This window comes from Oncorhynchus nerka, linkage group LG18, assembly GCF_034236695.1.
Source record: "Oncorhynchus nerka isolate Pitt River linkage group LG18, Oner_Uvic_2.0, whole genome shotgun sequence".
Classification (NCBI taxonomy): Eukaryota; Metazoa; Chordata; class Actinopteri; order Salmoniformes; family Salmonidae; genus Oncorhynchus; species Oncorhynchus nerka.
The window spans coordinates 71,984,309-72,011,883 of record NC_088413.1 but is presented as its reverse complement, the minus strand read 5'-3'; positions in this window follow the sequence as shown (position 1 = coordinate 72,011,883).

Genomic DNA, 27,575 nt, shown 5'->3' with positions numbered 1-27,575 from the left:
CCAAGCTCCCTCACCTTGTGCCTTGTTAACTCCCTCTGAGCATGGCTATTCATCAGTTTTCCTGCAAGTCTTCCCTCATTTTTTTTATCAAGGGGCCAGCTCCCAAACTCAGTGAGGTATTCAGCCATGAACCAAGATATGAAGTGGCTGTTGTTGCTAGCGATACTGGCTGTCCCCAAATCCGCTTGTGAGGCCTTTGGAGAGGTGTGTACACATGAGGGTATTTTAATACATGTCTGTTTGACAATTTATCTGTTTACCAAGCGTATCTTCGATACAATTACTATTCTCCTCTCACTTAATTTTTATTACATACAGAATGATGGGTGCATGATGTAAAATGTAAATGCAATATGATATATAAAATATATATTATTATATACAGTATGATCATACATATGCACCTTTATATCTCCCTTGCTGAAAAAGGGGGGTCTACTAATGTAGGCTATTTGGTTGGGAGAGTAGTTTGATCTATTTTTTAAAAAGTGAGTACATTTCGATAACGGCACCAATTTCCTTCTGCTCGCTGGGAATAATCATCTCCAGCTTGGAATTCATTATAGTCAACGATGAACATTGTGACCGAAACCTCCATCATGCTTGTGCATCAATGACTCCCAAGATTAACAAGTCAATCTTAAACATGTTGTCCCCTACAAATGATTTAGCGCCCCCCTTAGGCCAATCATATCCCTGAGCATGTGTGCCAAATTTTTACACTCCCGAGTCAACAGATCAAGAGATATAAACATGTGCCTGTTATAGCGTCACTGTGTGGTCGATATAAGTGTTGATAGTGTTCGCAACATGTGTACCAAATTGTGTTGCAATACGAATACCCTTGACTGATTTATATGCATTTATGTGCCAGACCATGTGAATGTTTATTGGTCAATTGTGGTCATGTTGTTGTAGGTACTAGTCTGGAAAATATTGCTTTGAGAGACATTTGTCCATAGATTCCACAGATCAAGGTTTCGTGCAGATCGGTCATTCGGTGTCAGAAGAGTACCGTTGAATTCTGAATGGTGGAAAATCCATCATGGATCCCTGAGGTAAATGTTTTCCTTGTGAGGAGAGGGACCTGCAGTATGTATCAACTTTCATGACTTTAGGTCAAACGAGGGGATGCGCGTGACCTTTCAAATTTAGCATTTTCAATCTGTTGTTATAACGCCACCATCTGGTCAATCAGTGTAATTTAAAGTATAAATGCCGGATCTCTGTGCCAAGACGCATCATTCACCCAAGTTTCGTCCAAATCTGGCCAGTGCTGTCTGAGATATCGCGTGACTAATGAACGAACGGCAAGAAGGACGGCAGAGACAGAACCAGTCCCCTCCTCAATTTCATTTTGGGGGACAATTATCTCCCGCATTGACGAAATCAGAATTGTATGATGATATTGTAATCACAATGAAATTAAAAACCTGCCTCCCTTCACTTTCTCCTTCTGTGGGGGAATGTTCTTGAAAAGCCATTGAAGTATCCTAGAGAATATCCATCCCTCCTCAACCTTGCCTTTCCCAAGAGCAAATGAAGCACTACTTTACCCGACCACAGTCTCAGAGCCTCATGATAACTGTATACAGTTGTCTTGATTTACAGACATACTGTAGTCACTATATCTATTTGATATTCCATACGATCAGTATAACGATGTTGCATACTGCCTGTTCTTTTTGCCTCTGCAGTATAGCGTCTAGTAATCTCACTTTAATTTCTATGACACAGAGGCGCTGAGTAATATAGATTACTATGGATTATCTTTCAAGCCATTGTTTCATCCATTCTGTTATATAGCAATTTTCTTCAATTAACCCCTTAGAAACGATGTCTGTGCTCCAGCAGAGATTCGGATTAGCATAATGAGAACATCTGTCTGTTTAAGATAGAGATATTTGTTTCTTTGCATGGGCTGTGTCTCAATCCACCACATCCTCTAATGGCAGCCTTCCGCATCTGCAGTGGAACGTAGACGAACTACAGCTGTCACGCCATATAACTGATTGGAGACAGGCGCAGGAATACGTAATAGGGGGTTTTAATACTCCACCCAAAAATAAACATGCCATGAAAGGCATGTGGATGAAGCCCAAAACAAAAACCCAAACAAAAGAGCGAGGTTAAACCTCTAATAAATACACGAGACGAGACCCGTAATAACAATTGCACAACAATACACAGGACGAGACCCTTAATAGCGAGTGCACAATACACGCAGCACGAAAGCCGACACAACAAAGCACAGGTACTGACAAGACCGACGGACATGGGAACAATAACCGACAAGACAATGTTGAACAGAGGACACATATATACAATTACTAATCAGGGGAATGGAACCAGGTCTGCGAGTTAGACCTCCGGAACTGGTGCACGGAATGAGTAGCAGTACCGGGGGAATCCGTAACAACAGCTGTGTTTGTCACACCATAAAAATGTACATTTTTCCATGTATGACTCTGTGATTGAATGCATTTCTATGGGCTAATAGCAGTAAGGCCAAATTCAATGTTTCATCAAATCATTTTCATACATGCCTGAACGGGTCCTAAAATTCAAAATCAGATAGCTAAGTGATCCTTGGTGTGACCATCCACAATCAACCAACATCTTCAGTTATCATATAGCATCTGGCCCGATCTTATGGTATTGTATAATGTTGTAAGTTCCAAGTAAATGTCTCTCCCCAGATTGATTAAGCCTGGCTCGTCGTCTCCAATATTTTGGTAGTATCTCTGGATATCATCTTCTGGAGCAGACCGTTGATGTCTACTTTATTTTACACAGATCATGAAATTTAAACACCTGCTGATCATTGGAAATTTAGTAAAAATGATTACTGTTGAAAATGTGCCAGAGGAAATATTGGCTGACTGACTCACTGTCTGCTGACACAAAAAAATTGTAATGATGGAAGGGAAAGTTTCAAATATATAATATAATATTTAACCTTTGAAAGGTAGTTAGAGAAAAGGGAAAAGTTCTTGAACCTATGATCTAAAAATTAAATATTTAACTAGTCAAGAACAAATTGTTATTTACAATGACAGCCTACACCAGCCAAATTCAGATGATGCTGGGCCTCATTGTGCGCTGCCCTATGGGACTCCCAATCACATCTGGGTATGAAACAGCCTGGAATCGAACCAGGGTGTCTGTAGTGACACCACTAACACTGAAATGCAGTGCCTTAAACCCCTGTGCCACTCAGGAGCCCTAAGGATCTAAGGGACATAACAGCACTGAAAGACACCCAAAAGGGACTTTCAGCTTTGTATAATATAGCTTTGTGGTGAATTTCCATGAATTTATGCAGAAACAACAACCACCAGTATTTATGCTATTTATCTTTTCAATATGCACAAAGTGATAGTGTTTCCCTTTTCAGAACTGAGCTAAGAGAAAGGTTGTCAAACTCATTAGTTAGTGAATTTAAACTGTCTCTCCTGGCTGCATTCAAAATGTTAATGCTTGAGTGCAAATTAGTATTCCCAAACTGTATTTGAAAAAATGATACACGCTGAGCCTGTAGAGACTGTATAAGATGTGAAGCACTGCCTCTCACGCAGCGGGAGAAGAGACCTACAGTTCCAGGATGTTGATTTATTGCAGCAGGCACCATGGATTAGGCAATAGTGTTCCTCTTTATATATAGAACCCAATATGTCTGCTCCCAATATGCCGCCAATACTCTCTCAACACTCGACAGAAGCTGAGACTAACTCATTACCATTTTATTTGTCAGTTTGAATACCAATCACATTTCAAACACAGTATCATACTTCAATGCAAGAGTGTTCTCATCGTGGGTTTGTAAATATCACCGATCGCAAAATGGCAACGCTAATGAAGAGTACCACTACGACATGAAAACAATATTGTTTACCTCAATGGGATATATAAATGTCTCCGTGAGCAGCATCAAGTCCTTTGATCCGTCCCAACAAACACTAACAAGCCATTCCAAGCCTCATTAATAATGACCATGGGTTTATCTCCACTTCTGGACTCCAGCCACAGGGAACCAGCATTCAATGGCACAATGAGGAAGAGCCGCAACAATTGGAGCATAGACAGCTGTGGTAGGCCTGATATAGTGTGATATATCCTAGTGTTAATAGTGACAGAGGATAGACTAGCCTTAGAAATGACCCACAGTGTCTCTGCTGTGTGAGGGCATATCCTGGCCAGATCATGTATTTCTCCTGCCCCATACATTGCTTTTCTCTTAACTACCATGTGATAACTGCATTATCATGTTGGATCACAGTGCACCAGGTGATATAGGAACTCTTTCTTTGCCATCAATCTTCATTATCCTTAGCCAGATCATTGCTGTAGAGTTTTGTAGGTGGCACACTAGGATTATAGCAGTACACAGTGCACAGGTGTGCATTGACCGTGGAGGGGGAAAACTCTTTAACAAACAATCCTGTAACATGATGTGCCAGTGACGGTCAATTTTACTGCTGTATTCCTTGTTTTGTGGCTAAGAATGAGCCTCAAATTTGCATTGTCAATGTCACGCAAATGCTGCCATTTAAGAAATATATGAAATGTTATAGATGTTTACGAGTGAATTCACCATATGCCGGATTTCAACGTATTTGATAACCAAGAAGCACGAAGCAGAAGCGTTTCTAATGTAAAACAGTTATGACATGATACAATTTTCCACAAAAGCTACACCGATTTAACCCCCGGAAAACAAAAGCCAGCATTTAATCATTCTGACAGCTCTCTGAAAACTTTCAACTTGAAAAAGATGGCCTCTTTCATGTTGATCTGTCAAAGGCTTGCTGGGGTTTCAAACGGGGAACTGACAGTTGCTGGTCTTTCTTACGTTTTTATTAAGTGGGGGGGGGGGGATTAAATCAACCAGGAAGGAAGAGGCGATGTATCCCCATGTGTTGAAGCGTACCTGCTTTTCCAAGCATGATGACACCATCATTTAGCTTTGAAAATGCAACCCAAGGGTGCTGCTTTGTTCCTGTCACTATCTGTTAGTAAAGATGAAAAGATAGATGGAGGGCAAAAGGCCAAACCTGATTGAAATGATAGAGTATCTGCATATCATCGTAGGGGTGACTCCATGCAGAGAGAGAGAGAGAGAGAGAGAGAGAGAGAGATTTAAATCATCTTTATTGGGTCTGGGGCCCACCACACAATAAATACTCATACAGAACTCATACATAACCACAGTTACACATCAATTAAAAACACAAATCCAATTCCTCCTCCACTGTAACTAAACACAACAGCCTCTGAATACCCCATATACTCAAAAACAGATCAATATTGTTGACAAGTTTATAATAGGCAAACTCAACCCTTAGTTTCGCTGCCAACATTCCCTCCAGCATTCCCACCACATCCACAGACCCCTGTCCCCGAATACTGTTCTTTCGGGTCTTCCATATCGCTAATTTTGCTGCCCCTAACACAAAATTAAGCAACACAACTACACCCTTTTGACTGAACCTGTACTTTGGCCCAAATATACAGTGGGGCAAAAAAGTATTTAGTCAGCCACCAATTGTGCAAGTTCTCCCACTTAAAAAGATGAGAGAGGCCTGTAATTTTCATCATAGGTACACTTCAACTATGACAGACAAAATGAGGAAAAAAAATCCAGAAAATCACATTGTAGGATTTTTTCATTAATTTATTTGCAAATTATGGTGGAAAATAAGTATTTGGTCAGTAACAAAAGTTTATCTCAATACTTTGTTATATACCCTTTGTTGGCAATGACAGAGGTCAAACGTTTTCTGTAAGTCTTCACAAGGTTTTCACACACTGTTGCTGGTATTTTGTCCCATTCCTCCATGCAAATCTCCTCTAGAGCAGTGATGTTTTGGGGCTGTTGATGGGCAACACGGACTTTCAACTCCCTCCAAAGATTTTCTATGGGGTTGAGATCTGGAGACTGGCTAGGCCCCTCCAGGACCATGAAACGCTTCTTACGAAGCCACTCCCTCGGGATCATTGTCATGCTGGGATCATTGTCATGCTGAAAGACCCAGCCACGTTTCATCTTCAATGCCCTTGCTGATGGAAGGAGGTTTTCACTCAAAATCTCACGATACATGGCCCCATTCATTCTTTCCTTTACACGGATCAGTCGTCCTGGTCCCTTTGCAGAAAAACAGCCCCAAAGCATGATGTTTCCACCCCCATGCTTCACAGTAGGTATGGTGTTCTTTGGATGCAACTCAGCATTCTTTGTCCTCCAAACACGACAGGTTGAGTTTTTACCAAAAAGTTATATTTTGGTTTCATCTGACCATATGACATTCTCCCAATCTTCTTCTGGATCATCCAAATGCTCTCTAGCAAACTTCAGACGGGCCTGGACATGTACTGGCTTAAGCAGGGGGACACGTCTGGCACTGCAGGATTTGAGTCCCTGGCAGCGTAGTGTGTTACTGATGGTAGGCTTTGTTACTTTGGTCCCAGCTCTCTGCAGGTCATTCACTAGGTCCCCCCGTGTGGTTCTGGGATTTTTGCTCACCATTCTTGTGATCATTTTGACCCCCCGGGGTGAGATCTTGAGTGGAGCCCCAGATCGAGGGAGATTATCAGTGGTCTTGTATGTCTTCCATTTCCTAATAATTGCTCCCACAGTTGAGTTCTTCAAACCAAGCTGCTTACCTATTGCAGATTCAGTCTTCCCAGCCTGGTGCAGGTCTACAATTTTGTTTCTGGTGTCATTTGACAGCTCTTTGGTCTTGGCCATAGTGGAGTTTGGAGTGTGACTGCTTGAGGTTGTGGACAGGTGTCTTTTATACTGTTAACAAGTTCAAACAGTTGCCATTAATACAGGTAACGAGTGGAGGACTGAGGAGCCTCTTAAAGAAGAAGTTACAGGTCTGTGAGAGCCAGAAATCTTGCTTGTTTGTAGGTGACCAAATACTTATTTTCCACCATAATTTCCAAATAAATTCATTAAAAATCCTACAATGTGATTTTCTGGATTTTTTTCTTCTCATTTTGTCTGTCATAGTTGAAGTGTACCTATGATGAAAATTACAGGCCTCTCTCATCTTTTTAAGTGGGAGAACTTGCACAATTGGTGGCTGACTAAATACTTTTTGCCCCACTGTATACAGTTGGGAAGAGAAAACCTCTCCCAATGTTAAGAACCAATCAGTAATCAGTTCAATCATCCCGACCAACCTGGGACACAGTAAAAACAGATGTGCCAGAGATTCAGAATGGACACCCCTCTCCAACAGTAGGGTCCAGGTGTACCAGATGCATGTTGGTGGCTATAGCTCCATGTATTATCCTCCATTGGAGGTCAGCTGTCCTCTTATCAATAGGCAGTTTGTATAATGGTCGCCAACAGCCTTTTGCAGAGGCACCTGGACCAAGGACACACGCCCACCTTGTCGATTTTACCCCTTCCAGGGAAGAGGCATGGGACACCTTTACACATATTATGTACATGGCCTTCTTACCCACCTCCTTGAACTCCCCCAGCTCCGGGGTATCGAAGGAAAGCAGCATCCCCACATCCTCCTTGAATGCCCCCATCGCAGCACTAACAATCAGTGCAGGGAACACATAATCCAGACCCTCCTTCCACTGATCAGGATTGGAAGTGTCAGTCACATACTGCAGATGAAGCACTGGCAAGGAGTCGCAGACCTCAGCGAAGACCTTCCTCAGTAGGCGAGATGATCGGATCCCCGCTCTTTCTCCCAGCTCCCCCAACGATCTGCTCCTGCTCTGCATCAGATGACCCAGCTTGGTACACCCCACGCCTAACAGGCATGAACGTAGGCTAGCTGAACCCAAAACACGGGACTGGATAGCAGTGTTGTGAAAAAGAGGCTCTTCAAAAAGCCACATCCCTGGTGGCGTGCCAGCCTTACGGGACTTGACAAGGACTCTCCAAGCCTGCATAACAGACTAATAAAATGGAGTCAGGCCAGGCAAATCACCCCCCTCCAGCTTTAAGAGGAAAAGGTGCTTGTCTAAGCCCAAACAGCCCGCTCTCCTCATCAGTGTGTAGGCTGTTTCGACCCAGCTAGAACCGTCTCTGTACAACAATCTCTGGGCTGCTTGAAGCCGGAAAGTCATGATTCTAGAGGAAATGTCCACCAGGCCTTGCCCACCCTCGTGCAGTGGAAGGTACAGGGCTGCAGCTTTAATCCAGTGTTGTCCAGACCAGAAGACATTGACAAGGGTCCTCTGAAGCTCTTGTATCAGACCCTTTGGTGGCTGCAAAATCATTAGTCTGTGCCACAGGGTAGAGGCAGCAAGATCATTAGCTACCAGGACACTTCCCCTATAAGACAGCTGGGGCAGCACCCATTTCCATCTTGACAGTCTGGCACACACTTTCTCCAATACACCCTCCCAGTTCTTTTTCTGAAAGACATCGGAGCCTAGAAAAACCCCCAAAGTCTTCATCCCATCTCTGCCCCACTGAAGCCCCCCTGGTAACCGTGGAACGGATCCCGTTTGAAGCCGACCTGCCCACAGCGCTTCACTCTTTTCCCAATTTACTCTAGCTGAGGAGCCCCCCTCATACACCTTAACATCCTCACCCCCTGTAAATAAAAACTATCACGTCATCTGCATACGCAGACAGTGCTATCGTGGGACCCTTCATTACACCTGGCACAGAGAAACCAGTAAGCTTCTCTCTTAAAAAACAAAGCATTGGTTCAATCACCAGACTATATAACTGCCCTGAAATTGGGCATCCCTGCCTGATGCCCCTTTGGACAGGGATGGGGCAACTCAAACCACCCCCCACCTTCACCATACACGAGGCCCCAGCATACAGTAAATTCATCCACGACAAAAAATCATCCCCAAACCCAAAGGCTTTCATTGTTTTAAACAAGTACTGGTGGTCCACACGATCAAAAGCCTTCTCCTGATCCAAAGAAAGTAAACCCACATTTACATCAGACAGTTTACAAATGTCTAAAACGTCTCTTATCAGAAACAAGTTCTCAACAATAGAGCGATCAGGTACACAGTAGGACTGGTCCTTGTGGATCAACAATCCCAGATACTCTTTCAACCTGTTTGAGAGACATTTAGAAACAATTTTGTATTCAGCACACAGCAAAGCAACAGGTCTCCAATTTTTTATGAGAGCCAAATCCCGCTTTTTTGGCAACAGTGAAAGCACCGCACGTTGACAGGATACAGGAAGAGAACCCTCATGAAAAGATTCACACACCACTTCATAAAAATCCTCCCCAATAGAATCCCAAAAGTGCTTATAAAACTCAGATGGTAAACCATCGATGCCAGGGGCTCGGCCTGTTGAGAGCTGCATAACTGCTGTGGACAGCTCTTGCAGTGTAATGTCAGAGTCCAATGAGACTCTCTGCTCAGGTCCCAATTGAGGAAGACCGTGTAACAACTGTTCAGTACACAGAGAGTCACAATCCTCTGCCTTATAGAGGGCCGAGTAGAAATCCACGGCATGTTGACGCATTTCAATGTCATCTGTGGTCACCTTCCCATCAGGGAGACGAAGGCAGACCATCTGTTTACGTTGCAATGTCGACTGTCCTATTTTTTTTTTAAAGCGCTAGGAGCATCCATATCCTTGAGAGAAGCGAAACGAGACCTAATCAAGGCACCCTTCACTCTTTCATGCAGAAACGACCTCAGTTCATGTCTCTTGTCCTGTAAGTTCATGACTAGTCCAGGGTCGTTCTGAGTGAGCAGCTTCAATTCAATAGACTTGATGTCCTGTTCAAGGGCCTTGATAGTCTCTTTAACTTCAATTTGAGACAGAGCAGTATACTGTTGACAAAATACTCGTATTTGGGCCTTCCCAACCTCCCACCATTGTCTCAAGGACTCAAAATTCCCTTTTGTAAAACAACAAAAACCAAAACATGACATCATGTAACAATTTAACATTAAAATACCAGTAAGGTGATGACCTTCGTGGACAGGACAAGTGAATATCAACAGTAACAATATGATGATCAGAGAAACCCACAGGAATAATGGCACACTTCCCAACCCTACTACAGTATTGCTCAGATACATACAACCTGTCTCACCTTGCTGCACTGACACGACCTTCATTAATGTTTAGCCATGTGTACTGCCTAACTTTTGCATTCCTTACTCTCCACACATCAGAAAGCTCAAACTCAGTTAATAGGCCAGACAGGCAAGTGGCTGACCGCAGGTGAGGTTCTTCAGCGGTGCGATCAACAGTAAAATCCACTGTACAGTTCCAGTCACCCCCTAAAACCATACACCCCTCTTGATCACACTGTCTTAAGGTTTCCTTTATTTGATCAAATATAGCAATACGCTCTGTACCCTCATTAGGAGCATAAGCATAAAAAATTAAAACATAACATCCACCTTGACCAATAAAACCCGACCCTTGACAATCTCTGTTGTAGATACCACAGTCACCCCTAAGCCTGAGGAAAACAAGATTGCCACCCCAGAACTGAAATTAGTACCATGACTGAGTACATGCTGCCCCTCCCACCACATACCCCAGTCAACCTCATTTCCCTCATCACTATGTGTCTCCTGTAGGAAAACTACATTAAGCCTTTTCTGTTTTATTACTTCTAATACCCAAGCCCTCTTATTCCTGTCCCTTCCCCCATTAATATTGAGAGAACCTACCCTTAGTACCTCCATATAGAAAAGAGAAAAGAAAAGCAGAAGAAAGCACAGAGAAACCAAGGAGAAAAAAGACCCCCTATGAAGCATGATCGTCATCATTATTTTAATCTTCTCTTATTAACCTGACCACGTTTCCCACCACCTTTTGCTGCTGCAACAGCAGTAATGCATTTCCTTAAGCGAAACCGCTTCTTCTCACTCAATTGGTCTAACCCCACCGTCTTCTGTAACATCACAGCTGTCCTCACAAACTTATCAACATCAAAATAAATCTGCCAATTTGACAGATTTCCCAAAAGTCTTATCCAGAAACTCATTTATCTCCTCTAGATCGTAAATTGAGTCGTCACCAGCTGCTATCATATCAAAAGAGATATCCATATCCTTATCCTGATCCTCAGCTGAGGCCACAGACAACTGACTCCCCTCTACCACATCCCTCTCAACACTCCCCACTTGCACCTCATCACTCGTACCAGGCATCTCCTCCACTACCTGGGAGACTAGCCCCACCTGAACCTCATTTTACTCATAGTGGGCATCTCCTCCACTACCTGGCAGCCTAGCTCCACATGAACCCCAGCACTCGTAGTGGGCATCTCCTCCACTACCTGGGAGCCTAGCTCCACATGAAAACCCTCCTGTACCACATTACTCATAGTGGGCATCTCCTCCACTCCCTGGGAGCCTAGCTCCACATGAACCCCTTCCTGTACCCCATTACTCGTAGTGGGCATCTCCTCCACGACCTGGGAGCCTAGATCCACCTGAACCCCCTCCTTTACCCCAGCACTCGTACTGGGCACCTCCTCCACTACCTGGGAGCCTAGCTCCACATGAAAACCCTCCTGTACTACATTACTCATAGTGGGCATCTCCTCCACTCCCTGGGAGCCTAGCTCCACATGAACCCCTTCCTGTACCCCATTACTCGTAGTGGGCATCTCCTCCACGACCTGGGAGCCTAGATCCACCTGAACCCCCTCCTTTACCCCAGCACTCGTACTGGGCACCTCCTCCACTACCTGGGAGCCTAGCTCCACATGAACCCCCTCCTTTACCCCAGCACTCGTACTGGGCACCTCCTCCACTACCTGGGAGCCTAGCTCCATATGAACCCCCTCCTTTACCCCAGCACTCGTACTGGGCACCTGCTCACCAGTCTGAGGAACTGGCTCTTCAGATACATCCTTACCTTCTACAACAATACTTTTCTGCTGCATAACATTTCCCTCAAATACAAGTTGCAACTCCGTGCCTTCAACACAGATAACTTGTTCCTCAGCAGCAGGTGCTTGTGGCTACTCTACCGCTGTCGGTCCACCGCTCCCTACATCAGAGGGCCCAGGCGTTAAGAGGACCACCTGCGCCCCTCCCTCGGCCTTCTCCCTTTTTGGGCAAGCATGTCGCTTATGACCAATATCCCCACACTCAAAACACCGTTGACTACCCGTACTAGCATAAGCCATATACATTCTATTGTCATACTTGATTTTAAACGATAACTCTAACTCCAAAAACATAAACACCTGTCGCCGAAATGACATAACCTGTTTCAACGCCGAGTGTTTGCAACCCAACGGGACAACCTTAATTGAACTGGCGAACTTCCCAAAGCTCAATAGCTCGCGCTCCAATAGCTCATTTGGAATAAACGGCGGTACCTTTGAAATCGTTACCCTTGTTGACGGAGAAAAAAGCGGCGTAACTTGAATAAACATTCCTTTAAGAAGTACGCCATGCTCAACCATCCGATCAACAAGACACTCTTCTTTAAGAAGTACGCCATGCTCAACCATACGATCTACAAGACGCTCTTCTTTAAGAAGTACACCATGCTCAACCATACGATCTACAAGACACTCTTCTTTAACCTGTTAGTCCTATAGGGGCATTATTTCATTTTTGGATAAAAAGACGTGCCCGTTTTAAGCGCAATATTTTGTCACGAAAAGATGCTCGACTATGCTTTTCCATGATCGCCTTATATGGCTGTGAATGCGACAGGAATGAACGGACACTTTCTATCGTTTCCCCAAGGTGTCTGCAGCATTGTGACGTATTTGTAGGCATATCATTGGAAGATTGACCATAAGAGACTACAATTGCCAAGTGTCCCGCACGGTGTCTGCGTGGAAATTGGTGCGCAAAAGTCAGCTACCAGTATTTTTCCATCCGAATCAGAGAACAAAGAAGGCTTCTAGGACTGCCATTTCAATGAAGAGATATATGACAAAACACCTTGAGGATTGATTCAAACAACGTTTTCCATGTTTCAGTCGATATTATGGAGTTAATTCGGAAAAAAGTTCGACGTGTAGGTGACTGAATTTTCGGTTAGTTTCGGTAGCCAAATGCATAGTAACAAAACGAAACGATGTGTCCTACACAAGAATCTTTCAGGAAAAACTGGACATCTGCTATGTAACTGAGAGTCTCCTCATTGAAACATCTGAAGTTCTTCAAAGGTAAATTATTTTATTTGATTCCTTTGCTGGTTTTTGTGAATATGTTGCGTGCTAAATGCTAACGCTAAATGCTAAGCTAGATATCACCACTCTTACACAAATTATTGATTTTCTCTGGTTCTAAAGCATATTTTGAAAATCTGAGACGACAGGATTGTTAAGAAAAGGATAAGCTTGAGAGCAGGCATATTTATTTCATTTCATTTGCGATTTTTAGAAATCGCTAACGTTGCGTTATGGTAATGAGCTTGAGGCTGTAGTAACGATACCGCATGCGGGATGGGGCGGACTATGAGGTTAAGAAGTACACCATGCTCAACCATCCGATCTACAAGACACTCTTCTTTAAGAAATACACCATGCTCAACCATACGATCTACAAGACACTCTTCTTTAAGAAGTACACCATGCTCAACCATCCGATCGATCTACAAGACACTCTTCTTTAAGAAATACCACCACCGCTTTATTCATAAGCAACATTCTCGTATCCTACCTTCTCTCCTACGGCGACCAGAAACTCCTCCACCGTGACAGTAGCTTCAGTAACACACCTAAAGCCGTGCCGAAGTGACAGGGACAGCATCCCCATATGGGCTGCCATCCCCGCCAAAATCAGGGTAATATAACCTTAATCAAATAATAACCTAAATCATGCACAGAAGAAACCCCAAAAAAGCCACCAAGAAATAGAAAACCGAAAGAAAGTTGTGAATATCTAACTCGCCACAACACACGCACTCCTTCGCTCATACAATTCCCAGCATGCACCAAGCACTCCCAGCATGCAGGCAGGCAGAGAGAGAGAGAGAGGCTTGAGTATCCAAAGGAATAACAACTGATTTCAGGCACAATCTCCCAGTGTGTGAATAGGGACGTCTGTTGCAAGCTAAGCAAACGTGAAAAAATTGAGTAGCCCATGCATACATGGCTTTTGTTAACCTCTATAATTGATACAATTAACATCCTACACCGTACAATGATTTCATGGCTCACAACAAATTACACAGTGCACATATCACCAGATGAAGTGGAGCAATAGACTAGATGAAAGACTATTTCAGGGATGAAAAACGCTCAACGTCTAGTTTTGATTTACATTTGGTTGAGTTGCAACTAACATGAATTCAATGTGAAATCAACTAAAAAATGTCAGATGTTTATTTGGATCCCCATTGGATATGATGAGGCAGCAGCTATTCTTCCTGGGGTCCAGGACTAGGAAAGTCAGTTAATTACAAATTCTTATTTTCAATGACGGCCTAGGTTAACTGCCTGTTCAGGGGTTCAGGGGCATATCAACAGATTTGTACCTTGTCAGCTAGGGGATTTGAACTTGCAACCTTTCGGCTGCTAGTCCAAAGCTATAACCACTAGGCTACCCTGCCAAACCAAACAAAACATTACAGTTTTTTACAATCACTTTGACACTAATTTCGGAACCTTGATGTCATTTTTCAAAACTCTAGACACAAAACTCACAACCAATGATCAAAATGCAAATTTTTCAAACAAAACTCTAACACTTTTTCCAATTGCTTGGATACAATACACATAAAGCTAAGATCATTTGTTCATTGAACTAAAATCACCTGTTCAAAATGACACAACTTCACATCAAAGTTTCTAAATTAAATTCACACATGACATCTGAGATGACTGTCTATTCATTTCATTACAATGATCTAACTATCAATTGATACAACTGCTCAAAATGTTTATTAACTGTTGCGTCACTCTTAATGCATAGTTTTACGGAAACTGACAAACAATATTCCATGTTTTAATCATGAAAGTTTCAGGATAACGAGATCCATTGACACCAATTACCGTGGAACATGAACCAATTGGACTACATTATCTATGGCTATAATATTTCATCATCATTCTTTATCAGACACTGTTTCTATCGTACCATGTACCACTTTTCCAGACCGTGTTTTCAGATTTGACATTACTGTACACTCACCGGCCACTTTATTAGGTACACCTATCTAGTACTTTTGCCTCCACAACAGCCTGAATTATTCACAGTGTTGTACGTTAAGAGATGCCCTTCTGCACACCACTGTTTTAAACAGCTGTTATTTGAACGTTTGTGGCCTTTCTGTTAGCTTGAATGAGTCTGGACATTCTCACAGAACTGCCGCTCACTGAATGTGTTTTGTTCATCGCACTATTCTCTGTAAACTCTAGAGACTGTAGTGCATAACAATCCCAGGAAGGCAGCTGTTTCTGAGATGCTGGAATCACCATGTGTGGCATCAACAATCACAACCACGGTCAAAGTTGCTTAGATTATGCATCTTGCCCGTTCTAATGTTTGGTCGAAGAACATCTAAAGCTCTCTATTCTATATACTCTATATATTGAGTTGCAGGCAGCCTAATGATTCGCTGTTCAAATGTAACCGTCTTTGATGAGCTAAATCAGGTCTGTAGAGCTGATAGCATGACCTATGTCATTGTGTGGGATAATGTCAGGTTTCACCATGCTCAAATGGTGCAAGCATGGTTTCAGGCCCATCCACAATTTACCACCCTGTGCTTACCCCCATACTCTCCTTTCCTTAACCCGATTGAGGAATTTTTCTCCACGTGGAGGTGGAAGGTATGTGATAGGCACCTTCACGAACAAGCCGCCCTTCTCCAGGCCATGGATGACGCATGCAATGACATCACGGCAGACCAGTGTCAGGCCTGGATTCGCCCGAAGATTCTTCCCAAGATGTTTGGCTAATGAAAACATCCATTGTGATGTGGATGAGAACCTGTGGCCAAATCCACAAGACAGGGTTGATGGAAATATAGAAGTAGGAATTCATCTTTTGTTTTGCTTTTTACAGTAAGACAGGTGAGGAACACTGCAGTGATGTTTTACAGTAAGCCAGGTGAGGAACACTGCAGTGATGTTTTACAGTAAGCCAGGTGAGGAACACTGCAGTCATGTTTTACAGTAAGCCAGGTGAGGAACACTGCAGTGATGTTTTACAGTAAGCCAGGTGAGGAACATGGCAGTGATGTTTTACAGTAAGCCAGGTGAGGAACATGGCAGTGGTGTTTTACAGTAAGCCAGGTGAGGAACACTGCAGTGATGTTTTACAGTAAGCCAGGTAAGGAACACTGCAGTGATGTTTTACAGTAAGCCAGGTGAGGAACACTGCAGTGATGTTTTACAGTAAGCCAGGTGAGGAACACTGCAGTGATGTTTTACAGTAAGCCAGGTGAGGAACACGGCAGTGATGTTTTACAGTAAGCCAGGTGAGGAACACGGCAGTGATGTTTTACAGTAAGCCAGGTGAGGAACACTGCAGTGATGTTTTACAGTAAGCCAGGTGAGGAACACTGCAGTGATGTTTTACAGTAAGTCAGGTGAGGAACACTGCAGTGATGTTTTACAGTAAGCCAGGTGAGGAACACTGCAGTGATGTTTTACAGTAAGCCAGGTGAGGAACACTGCAGTGATGTTTTACAGTAAGCCAGGTGAGGAACACTGCAGTTGACCTTTAACTGTTTTTTCTTTTTTTGTAGCTAATTATTTTTGCTTTGATTCAAAGAAACCTATGTTGTGATTTTATTGTATTTCATCAATAAATGTAATATTTTGTTCAATGATTCTGACGAAGAGGAGTAATAGGAAGGATCGGAGGACCAATGCGCAGCGTGGTAAGTGTCCATAACGATACTGTATTTACATGAACACTAAACTACAAAATAACAAAGTGAATAACCGAAACAAACTAAACAGTCCCGTGTGGAACAAACACTGACACGGAAAATAATCACCCACAACTCAAAAGTGAAACCAGGCTACCTAAGTATGGTTCTCAATCAGGGACAACCAGGCTACCTAAGTATGGTTCTCAATCAGGGACAACCAGGCTACCTAAGTATGGTTCTCAATCAGGGAAAACGAATGACAGCTGCCTCTGATTGAGAACCATACCAGGCCAAACACAGAAATTCAAAATCATAGAAAAAAGAACATAGACAACCCACCCAACTCACGCCCTGACCATACTAAAACAAAGACATAACAAAAGAACTAAGGTCAGAACGTGAGAGATGCATTTACGTGTAGTAGCATAATGAAACATGTATCACATATTTTGTACTACAATATTTAATGATTGTATGAACAACTACACAGTGAAACTATCTGTATCTTGTATCTTGTGTGTGGGTGATCTAAAGGAATGTTCCTATGGTATTTCATGATAAATTAGTTATTTGACCCAATGATTCTGCAAGTGCAAGGTTTCTTTAAAGGTATGAATGCACAATGCAATGTTTTGAACATTGGACAGCCTGTGTTACAAGTGATGACTGTTTTGAGTTTTGTGTCTAGAGTTTTGAAAAAGGACCACAAGGTTCTGAAATTAGTGCCAAAGTGATTGTTAAAAACTGTAATAGACAAGGACAGTAAACACAAATGTAAAATACAACAATATACAAACAATATTTTAAAAATATAATAATAAAAACAATACAACAAAAATGTGTGTGTCTATGTGTGTTATTGTGTGTCTATGGTTTGGCTGTGTGTGTTTGTGTGTCTATGGTGTTATTGTGTGTGTGTGTCTATGGTGTGGCTGTGTGTGTTATTGTGTGTGTGTGTGTTATTGTGTATCTATAGTGTGTCTGTGTGTGTCTTTTATTTTATTTCACCTTTATTTAACCAGGTAGGCGAGTTGAGAACAAGTCCTCCTTTACAACTGCGACCTGGCCAAGATAAAGCAAAGCAGTGAGACACAAACAACAACACAGAGATACACATGGAATAAACAAGCGTACAGTCAATAACACAATAGAAAAAAAGAAAGTCTATATACAGTGTGTGCAAATGGCGTGAGGAGGAAGGCAATAAATAGGCAATAGTAGCGTAGTAATTACAATTTAGCAGATTAACACTGGAGTGATAGATGGACAGGTGATGATGTGCAAGTAGAGATACTGGTGTGCAAAAGAGCAGAAAGGTAAATAAAAACCATATGGGAATGAGGTAGGTAGATTGGGTGGCTATTTACAGATGGGGTATAGTGTGTCTGTGTGTGTCTATAGTGTGTGTGTGTGTCTGAAGTGTGTTATAGTGTGTCTGTGTGTGTCTATAGTGTGTATGTGTGTGTTATAGCGTGTGTGTTTGTTATAGTGTGTGTGTGTGTTATAGCGTGGATGTGTGTGTTATAGTGTGGCTATGTGTGTCTATATTATGTGTGTGTGTGTGTCTATAGTGTGTATTTAAAAACAAAACAAATTATTTGACCTTTATTTAACCAGGCAAGTCAGTTAAGAACAAATTCTTATTTTCAATGACGGCCTAGGAACAGTGGGTTAACTGCCTGTTCAGGGGCAGAACGACAGATTTGTACCATGTCAGCTCAGGGGTTTGAACTCGCAACCTTCCGGTTACTAGTCCAACGCTCTAACCACTAGGCTAGGTCATTTTGTTGTTTGGTTGAGTAATTTGAGATGGAAGGGAGTTTCATGTGATCATGGCTTTCTTTGTATGAAACTGGTGTTGCTGTGAATTTGTTTTGGATTAGGGGACTGTGAAGAGACCCCTGGTGGCATTGTGGGATATGTATGGGTGTCTAAGCTGAATGCTATTTGAATATGCAGACAATAATGTCATTGGATGTAGGTTAAAAGTTGGGTGAAAAAAATATAAAATTGCTTTACATTGATGACTTTTTGCAAGTTGATTCAACATCATCACACATGTTTTGGGATAAAATTACGTGGAAATTACATTGATTCAACCAGTTTTTTTTCCCCAGTGGAAGAGAGCTGACAAACTAAAGGGGATTGGCCAATGGATCGGCTTTGTCATCAACAACTTTGCTACATTTCACACATTATCGTTGACAGCAGATTAGGGAAAAGTCACACGGGCGCGAAACACCTCTCAGCTGGCTTTATGGAGCATTAAAGTTGTAAGGCTTGTTTTAGATGAAGGAGAGCATGGCACTCAGTGCACACAATGTACTTGATTATCTATTGTCATTTGAATAGACTGGTCAACCTTGTAACATTTTTAGTAATTCCAGCTCAGTGTGCGTACATGTACTATGCAGGAGTTATTGTACATTGAAACATTGCATGCTATCAATACTCATGAGGAAAAGGATCAACCATGCTTCTCCAGAAAAACAAGACACATTTTTTTTACCTTTACTTAACTAGGCAAATGAGTTAGGACCAAATTGTATTTTCTATATCTCTTTCTATAGCCAGTTCAAATCCACAAGGTGATAAAGCTGTTGATCTGTCCTTGAGCAAGGCAATTAATCCCTATTGTGCCAGGGTCACTGTCAATAATGGCTGATGTCTGTAACCTCACTCTCAGGGGAGTTGGGAAATTAACAAAAACACATTTCCATTTCACACCTAGTACAAGTTACCCACTTGAACACCCTATTTGACCTTTTGAACTATGTATTAGAGCTGATACAGTTCCATCAATGATGTGAAGGAGGAGAGCAATATATAGGGGCAGATAGTGAAGAAGAAGAAGTTCTACTGGATGGAGTGTCATGCTATGAGACCATACATTTCCCCCAGTAACCTGTCTTTTTAATGGTGGTGTCGTGTCTGTGACTATCATTAATGCGATGACATGCTATTTTATCAAATCGATTACCTAATGTTTAATTGATTACGTCATGCAACAATTAACTCATTGATAACCTGGGGCACCACAGGGAAGTTTTTTAGGATCTAAAAATCGTACATTTCAGTCATCAATCAGTCATTAATTATTCTTCACCTTCTATCAGTCTCATCTGAACGTCGTAAAATTCTTGGTTATCTGCACGAACCCTAGATTCCATAATGAATCAGCAATATACAAACTAACTAACACAGAAATACATAACAAACAAACAGTAGATATTGGTTACTAACAATGATAGACAAGTCCCTAGTGGGCTAAGCCGATATGACGGCTTGGTAGACAAAGGAAAGGGAATGTGGACTAAGAAAGAGCGGGAAAGACTAAATGGATTCACTACACACAGTCTATAATTATATGAATTGAAATGCTAATCCTTTGCACATGAACGGCCGGTCATTCGAGAATAATTGCAATTTAAATATTTAAGCCCGTATGTTGTTGTCTTCTCTGTTGGAATCCTTGTTCATCCTGTAGGGTTCATCAGAGTCTCTGATTAACTTTCACAGAAGTCACAATGTCTTTTTTGGTTTTAGGTGGTTAGAATGGATACTTTAGAGTACCATTCGAAAATGTTGTCATAGAATAGATGCTTCGGAGGTTGTCTGTATTCTCGTTCTAGACTTTCGGAATTTCTAGCTGCAGAGTAGTCTATGTCTAAGATTTGCTCTTATTCTGTCGTGATCGATAGTCTCAGAGTTTAACCATTTCTAGCCGTGTAACCAATGCTCCACGTGGTTTGGTCTTGTCCTTTGGAAGAGTTGTAGTGCCATCTATTTCAACATGCTGCGTCAACTGCACATTTTCTAGTCTCAGAACTTCAACCATTTGCAACCTTAGCTTACACTGTGGTTTGCGTATTCTGGTGTGAATTTACATCAGGAGTGGGTTTTATACATTTCAGTAGAAAAGGGCGGTTCCATGACACTGACCTAATGTCTATGCTTACGTGGGTGTGGCCACTGACTAGTTCATCTTTATTTGAAAATTCATACTCTCATTTAGAATGTTAACATCACATTACATCTTTTCACAAATAGTTTCTTGCTTAATCACATACGTTTCACAATATTTCGATGTAAACCTGACAGCTGGGAAATGTACACTTTAAGAGATACCATTATGTGTGTTTCATGTACTTCATGAGATGTCCAAATGAAGCACACTCATCATAACGGTCCCTTAAGTGTCCACGGACCATTCCCACATTCTCAAAAGTGGAAATATTGTTTAATTCTCCCAATTTGGAGATTTAGGAGTTTGGCCAAGAGAGGTATTTGTTCTCTTAGAGACTCTCTCAATACTGCATGGCAGTTTCTACAAGGTATTTATGACCTTTCGTAAAGTCCTAAAACTGTGGCAAGAGAGATAGGGGGGAGGGGGCTATGATCCTCCCCCCAGGGCACGTCATGACAGTGGCTTTACAATATGTAGATGGAATTCATAGATTATACATACATACAGTATCCCTCACTGTTGGAACAGTACTATTAACAATATTGAATTGCTCTCTCTTCGTTCTGCCTCCTCTTGAGATGCATACATTTTGCAACAACTGCTTAACTTGCAATGCTCCATCCCATATCACCTTCAATTGAGTGTGTCACTGGGAAAAGAGGAGAAGGACAGGACACAGTCACAGACGGACAATTTGTGTGACAGGACACAGTCGCAGATGGACAGATTGTGTGACATTGCGTTCACATGTACTGCATGTGGATGAATTAAACCTCTGGAGAGAGAGAGATGGTTTCTGACACTGGTGAGATAGCATGTTTGGTTCCATGTGTTCAGAATTCCACTTATATCAACTTGACTCGTTCGGCTCGTTCGGCTTGGAATGGTCAAATCCGTTACGAGAATACTATTTCTCGAGATGGCTTTCTTATAAAATCAGCAAGCGTGCAGGGGGTAAAACCGGATTTAATCTCCATGTCAGTATATCTACTCTGTGCTCTGTCGTTTTAAATATACTGTGTATCATTTGCCATGCATCCAAAGCGAAATATGGTTTTGACTACCTACACCATTGGTCTACCTACACCATTAGACGACATACAGTGCCTTCAGAAATATTCACACCCCATGACTTCTTCCACATTTTGTTGTGTTACAGCCTACATTTGTCACTGGCCTACACACAATACCCCCCAATACCAAAGTGGAATTACGTTTATCTTTTTTTTAAACTAAATAATAAAACATGAAAAGCTGATATGTGTTGAGTCAATAACTATTCAACTCTTTCGTTATGGCAAGCCAAAATAATTTCATGAGTAAAAATTTGCTTAACAAGTCATAATAAGTTGTATGGACTCACTCTGTGTGTAATAATAATGTTTAAATAGTCAAATCAAATCAAATTTTATTTGTCACATACACATGGTTAGCAGATGTTAATGCGAGTGTAGCGAAATGCTTGTGCTTCTAGTTCCGACAATGCAGTAATAACCAACATGTTATTCTAACTAACAATTCCAAAACTACTGTCTTATACACAGTGTAAGGGGATAAAGAATATGTACATAAGGATATATGAATGAGTGATGGTACAGAGCAGCATAGGCAAGATACAGTAGATGGTATCGAGTACAGTATATACATATGAGATGAGTATGTAAACAAACTGGCATAGTTAAAGTGGCTAGTGATACATGTATTACATAAGGATGCAGTCGATGATATAGAGTACAGTATATACGTATGCATATGAGATGAATAATGTAGGGTAAGTAACATTATATAAGGTAGCATTGTTTAAAGTGGCTAGTGATATATTTACATTATTTCCCATCAATTCCCATTATTAAAGTGGCTGGAGTTGTGTCAGTGTGTTGGCAGCAGCCACTCAATGTTAGTGGTGGCTGTTTAACAGTCTGATGGCCTTGAGATAGAAGCTGTTTTTCAGTCTCTCGGTCCCAGCTTTGATGCACCTGTACTGACCTCGCCTTCTGGATGATAGCGGGGTGAACAGGCAGTGGCTCGGGTGGTTGATGTCCTTGATGATCTTTATGGCCTTCCTGTAACATCGGGTGGTGTAGGTGTACTGGAGGGCAGGTAGTTTGCCCCCGGTGATGCGTTGTGTAGACCTCACTACCCTCTGGAGAGCCTTACGGTTGAGGGCGGAGCAGTTGCCGTACCAGGCGGTGATACAGCCCGCCAGGATGCTCTCGATTGTGCATTTGTAGAAGTTTGTGACTTTTAGCACTGCTAAAGCTAACTCTCTCTCCTCTGCTCTCATCCTTCTAGACCTATCGGCTGCCTTCGATACTGTGAACCATCAGATCCTCCTCTCCACCCTCTCCGAGTTGGGCATCTCCGGCGCGGCCCACGCTTGGATTGCGTCCTACCTGACAGGTCGCTCCTACCAGGTGGCGTGGCGAGAATCCGTCTCCTCACCACGTGCTCTCACCACTGGTGTCCCCCAGGGCTCTGTTCTAGGCCCTCTCCTATTCTCGCTATACACCAAGTCACTTGGCTCTGTCATAACCTCACATGGTCTCTCCTATCATTGCTATGCAGACGACACACAATTAATCTTCTCCTTTCCCCCTTCTGACGACCAGGTGGCGAATCGCATCTCTGCATGTCTGGCAGACATATCAGTGTGGATGACGGATCATCACCTCAAGCTGAACCTCGGCAAGACGGAGCTGCTCTTCCTCCCGGGGAAGGACTGCCCGTTCCATGATCTCGCCATCACGGTTGACAACTCCATTGTGTCCTCGTCCCAGAGCGCTAAGAACCTTGGCGTGATCCTGGACAACACCCTGTCGTTCTCAAATAACATCAAGGCGGTGGCCCGTTCCTGTAGGTTCATGCTCTACAACATCCGCAGAGTACGACCCTGCCTCACACAGGAAGCGGCGCAGGTCCTAATCCAGGCACTTGTCATCTCCCGTCTGGATTACTGCAACTCGCTGTTGGCTGGGCTCCCTGCCTGTGCCATTAAACCCCTACAACTCATCCAGAACGCCGCAGCCCGTCTGGTGTTCAACCTTCCCAAGTTCTCTCACGTCACCCCGCTCCTCCGCTCTCTCCACTGGCTTCCAGTTGAAGCTCGCATCCGCTACAAGACCATGGTGCTTGCCTACGGAGCTGTGAGGGGAACGGCACCTCACTACCTCCAGGCTCTGATCAGGCCCTACACCCAAACAAGGGCACTGCGTTCATCCACCTCTGGCCTGCTCGCCTCCCTACCACTGAGGAAGTACAGTTCCCGCTCAGCCCAGTCAAAACTGTTCGCTGCTCTGGCCCCCCAATGGTGGAACAAACTCCCTCACGACGCCAGGACAGCGGAGTCAATCACCACCTTCCGGAGACACCTGAAACCCCACCTCTTTAAGGAATACCTAGGATAGGATAAAGTAATCCTTCTCCCCCTCCCCCCTTAAAAGACCTAGATGCACTATTGTAAAGTGGCTGTTCCACTGGATGTCATAAGGTGAAAGCACCAATTTGTAAGTCGCTCTGGATAAGAGCGTCTGCTAAATGACTTAAATGTAAATGTAATGTGAGTGCTTTTGATGACACGCCAAATTTCTTCAGCCTCCTGAGGTTGAAGAGGCGCTGCTGCGCCTTCTTCACGATGCTGTCTGTGTGAGTGGACCAATTCAGTTTGTCTGTGATGTGTATGCCGAGGAACTTAAAACTTGCTACCCTCTCCACTACTGTTCCATCGATGTGGATAGGGGGGTGTTCCCTCTGCTGTTTCCTGAAGTCCACAATCATCTCCTTAGTTTTGTTGACGTTGAGTGTGAGGTTATTTTCCTGACACCACACTCCGAGGGCCCTCACCTCCTCCCTGTAGGCCGTCTCGTCGTTGTTGGTAATCAAGCCTACCACTGTTGTGTCGTCCGCAAACTTGATGATTGAGTTGGAGGCGTGCGTGGCCACGCAGTCGTGGGTGAACAGGGAGTACAGGAGAGGGCTCAGAACGCACCCTTGTGGGGCCCCAGTGTTGAGGATCAGCGGGGAGGAAATGTTGTTGCCTACCCTCACCACCTGGGGGCGGCCCGTCAGGAAGTCCAGTACCCAGTTGCACAGGGCGGGGTCGAGACCCAGGGTCTCGAGCTTGATGACGAGCTTGGAGGGTACTATGGTGTTGAATGCCGAGCTGTAGTCGATGAACAGCATTCTCACATAGGTATTCCTCTTGTCCAGATGGGTTAGGGCAGTGTGCAGTGTGGTTGAGATTGCATCGTCTGTGGACCTATTTGGGCGGTAAGCAAATTGGAGTGGGTCTGGGGTGTCAGGTAGGGTGGAGGTGATATGGTCCTTGACTAGTCTCTCAAAGCACTTCATGATGACGGAAGTGAGTGCTACGGGGCGGTAGTCGTTTAGCTCAGTTACCTTAGCTTTCTTGGGAACAGGAACAATGGTGGCCCTCTTGAAGCATGTGGGAACAGCAGACTGGTATAGGGATTGATTGAATATGTCCGTAAACACACCGGCCAGCTGGTCTGCGCATGCTCTGAGGGCGCGGCTGGGGATGCCGTCTGGGCCTGCAGCCTTGCGAGGGTTAACACGTTTAAATGTCTTACTCACCTCGGCTGCAGTGAAGGAGAGACCGCATGTTTTCGTTGCAGGCCATGTCAGTGGCACTGTATTGTCCTCAAAGCGGGCAAAACAGTTATTTAGTCTGCCTGGGAGCAAGACATCCTGGTCCGTGACTGGGCTGGATTTCTTCTTGTAGTCCGTGATTGACTGTAGACCCTGCCACATGCCTCTTGTGTCTGAGCCGTTGAATTGAGATTCTACTTTGTCTCTGTACTGATGCTTAGCTTGTTTGATAGCCTTGCGGAGGGAATAGCTGCACTGTTTGTATTCGGTCATGTTACCAGACACCTTGCCCTGATTAAAAGCAGTGGTTCGCGCTTTCAGTTTCACGCGAATGCTGCCATCAATCCACGGTTTCTGGTTAGGGAATGTTTTAATCGTTGCTATGGGAACGACATCTTCAGCGCACGTTCTAATGAACTCGCACACCGAATCAGCGTATTCGTCAATATTGTTATCTGATGCAATACGAAACATATCCCAGTCCACGTGATGGAAGCAGTCTTGGAGTGTGGAGTCAGCTTGGTCGGACCAGCGTTGGACAGACCTCAGTGTGGAAGCCTCTTGTTTTAGTTTCTGTCTGTAGGCAGGGATCAACAAAATGGAGTCGTGGTCAGCTTTTCCGAAAGGGGGCGGGGCAGGGCCTTATATGCGTCGCAGAAGTTAGAGTAACAATGATCCAAGGTTTTTCCACCCCTGGTTGCACAATCGATATGCTGATAACATTTAGGGAGTCTTGTTTTCAGATTAGCCTTGTTAAAATCCCCAGCTACAATGAATGCAGCCTCCGGATAAATGGTTTCCAGTTTGCAAAGAGTTAAATAAAGTTTGTTCAGAGCCATCGATGTGTCTGCTTGGGGGGGGGGGGATATATACGGCTGTGATTATAATCGAAGAGAATTCTCTTGGTAGATAATGCGGTCTACATTTGATTGTGAGGAATTCTAAATCAGGTGAACAGAAGGATTTGAGTTCCTGCATGTTTCTTTCATCACACCATGTCTCGTTAGCCATAAGGCATACGCCCCCGCCCCTCTTCTTACCAGAAAGATGTTTGTTTCTGTCGGCGCGATGCGTGGAGAAACCCGTTGGCTGCACCGCCTCGGATAGCGTAGTGATTTTTGAATGACTGCCTTATCTCTGTACCACACACATATAATTATCTGTAAGGTCCCTCAGTAAAGCAGTGAATTTCAAACACAGATTCAACCACAAAGACCAGGGAGCTTTTCCAATGCTTCACAAAGAAGGGCACCTATAGGTAGATGGGTATAAAAATGACATGGAATATCCCTTTGAGCATGGTGAAGTTATTAATTACACTTTGGATAGTATAGCAACACACCCAAGATACAGGCCTCCTTCCTAACTCAGTTGCCCGAGAGGAAGGAAACCACTCATGGATTTCACCATGAGTCAATGGGGACTTTAAAACAGTTACAGAGTATAATGGCTGTCTAGGTCCTAAAGGCTTCTTAACAGCTTCTACCCCCAAGCCACAAGACTCCAGAACAGCTAATCAAATGGCTACCCAGACTATTTGCATTGACCCCCCCACCCTCATGTTTACGCTGCTGCTACTCTCTGTTTATTATCTATGCATAGTCACTTTACCTATAGCTACATGGACATATTACCTCAATTACCTTGACTAAACTGTCACCCTGCACATACACAGGTACTCCCTGTATATAGCCTCACTACTGTTATTTTATTGTTGCTCTTTAATTATTTGTAATAGTTAAAAAAATATATTTAAATTTTTTTAAACTTCCCTTTATTTTAGTAAATGGGCTCCCAAGTAGCGCAACGGTCTAAGGCATCTCAGTGCAAGAGGCGTCACTACAGTCCCTGGTTCGGAACAAGGCTGTATCACATCCGGACGTGATTGGGAGTCCCATAGGGCGGCTCAGCATCGTCCGGGTTTGGACGGTGTAGGCCGTCATTGTAAATAAGAATTTGTTCTTAACTGACTTGCCTAGTTAAATAAAGATTACATTAAAAAAATGTAAATACTTTCTTAAAACTGCATTGTTGATTAAGGGCTTGTCAGTATGCATTTCACTGTAAGGTTGTATTCGGTGCATGTGACAAATACAATCTGTTTGATTTGATTTGAATACAAAGCATTATATTTGGGGCAAATCAACACAACACATACTGAATACCACTCCTGTCACATCTTCTGCTACTCCCCTTCCGGCATACGACGTAGCCAGAATACTAACCACCTAT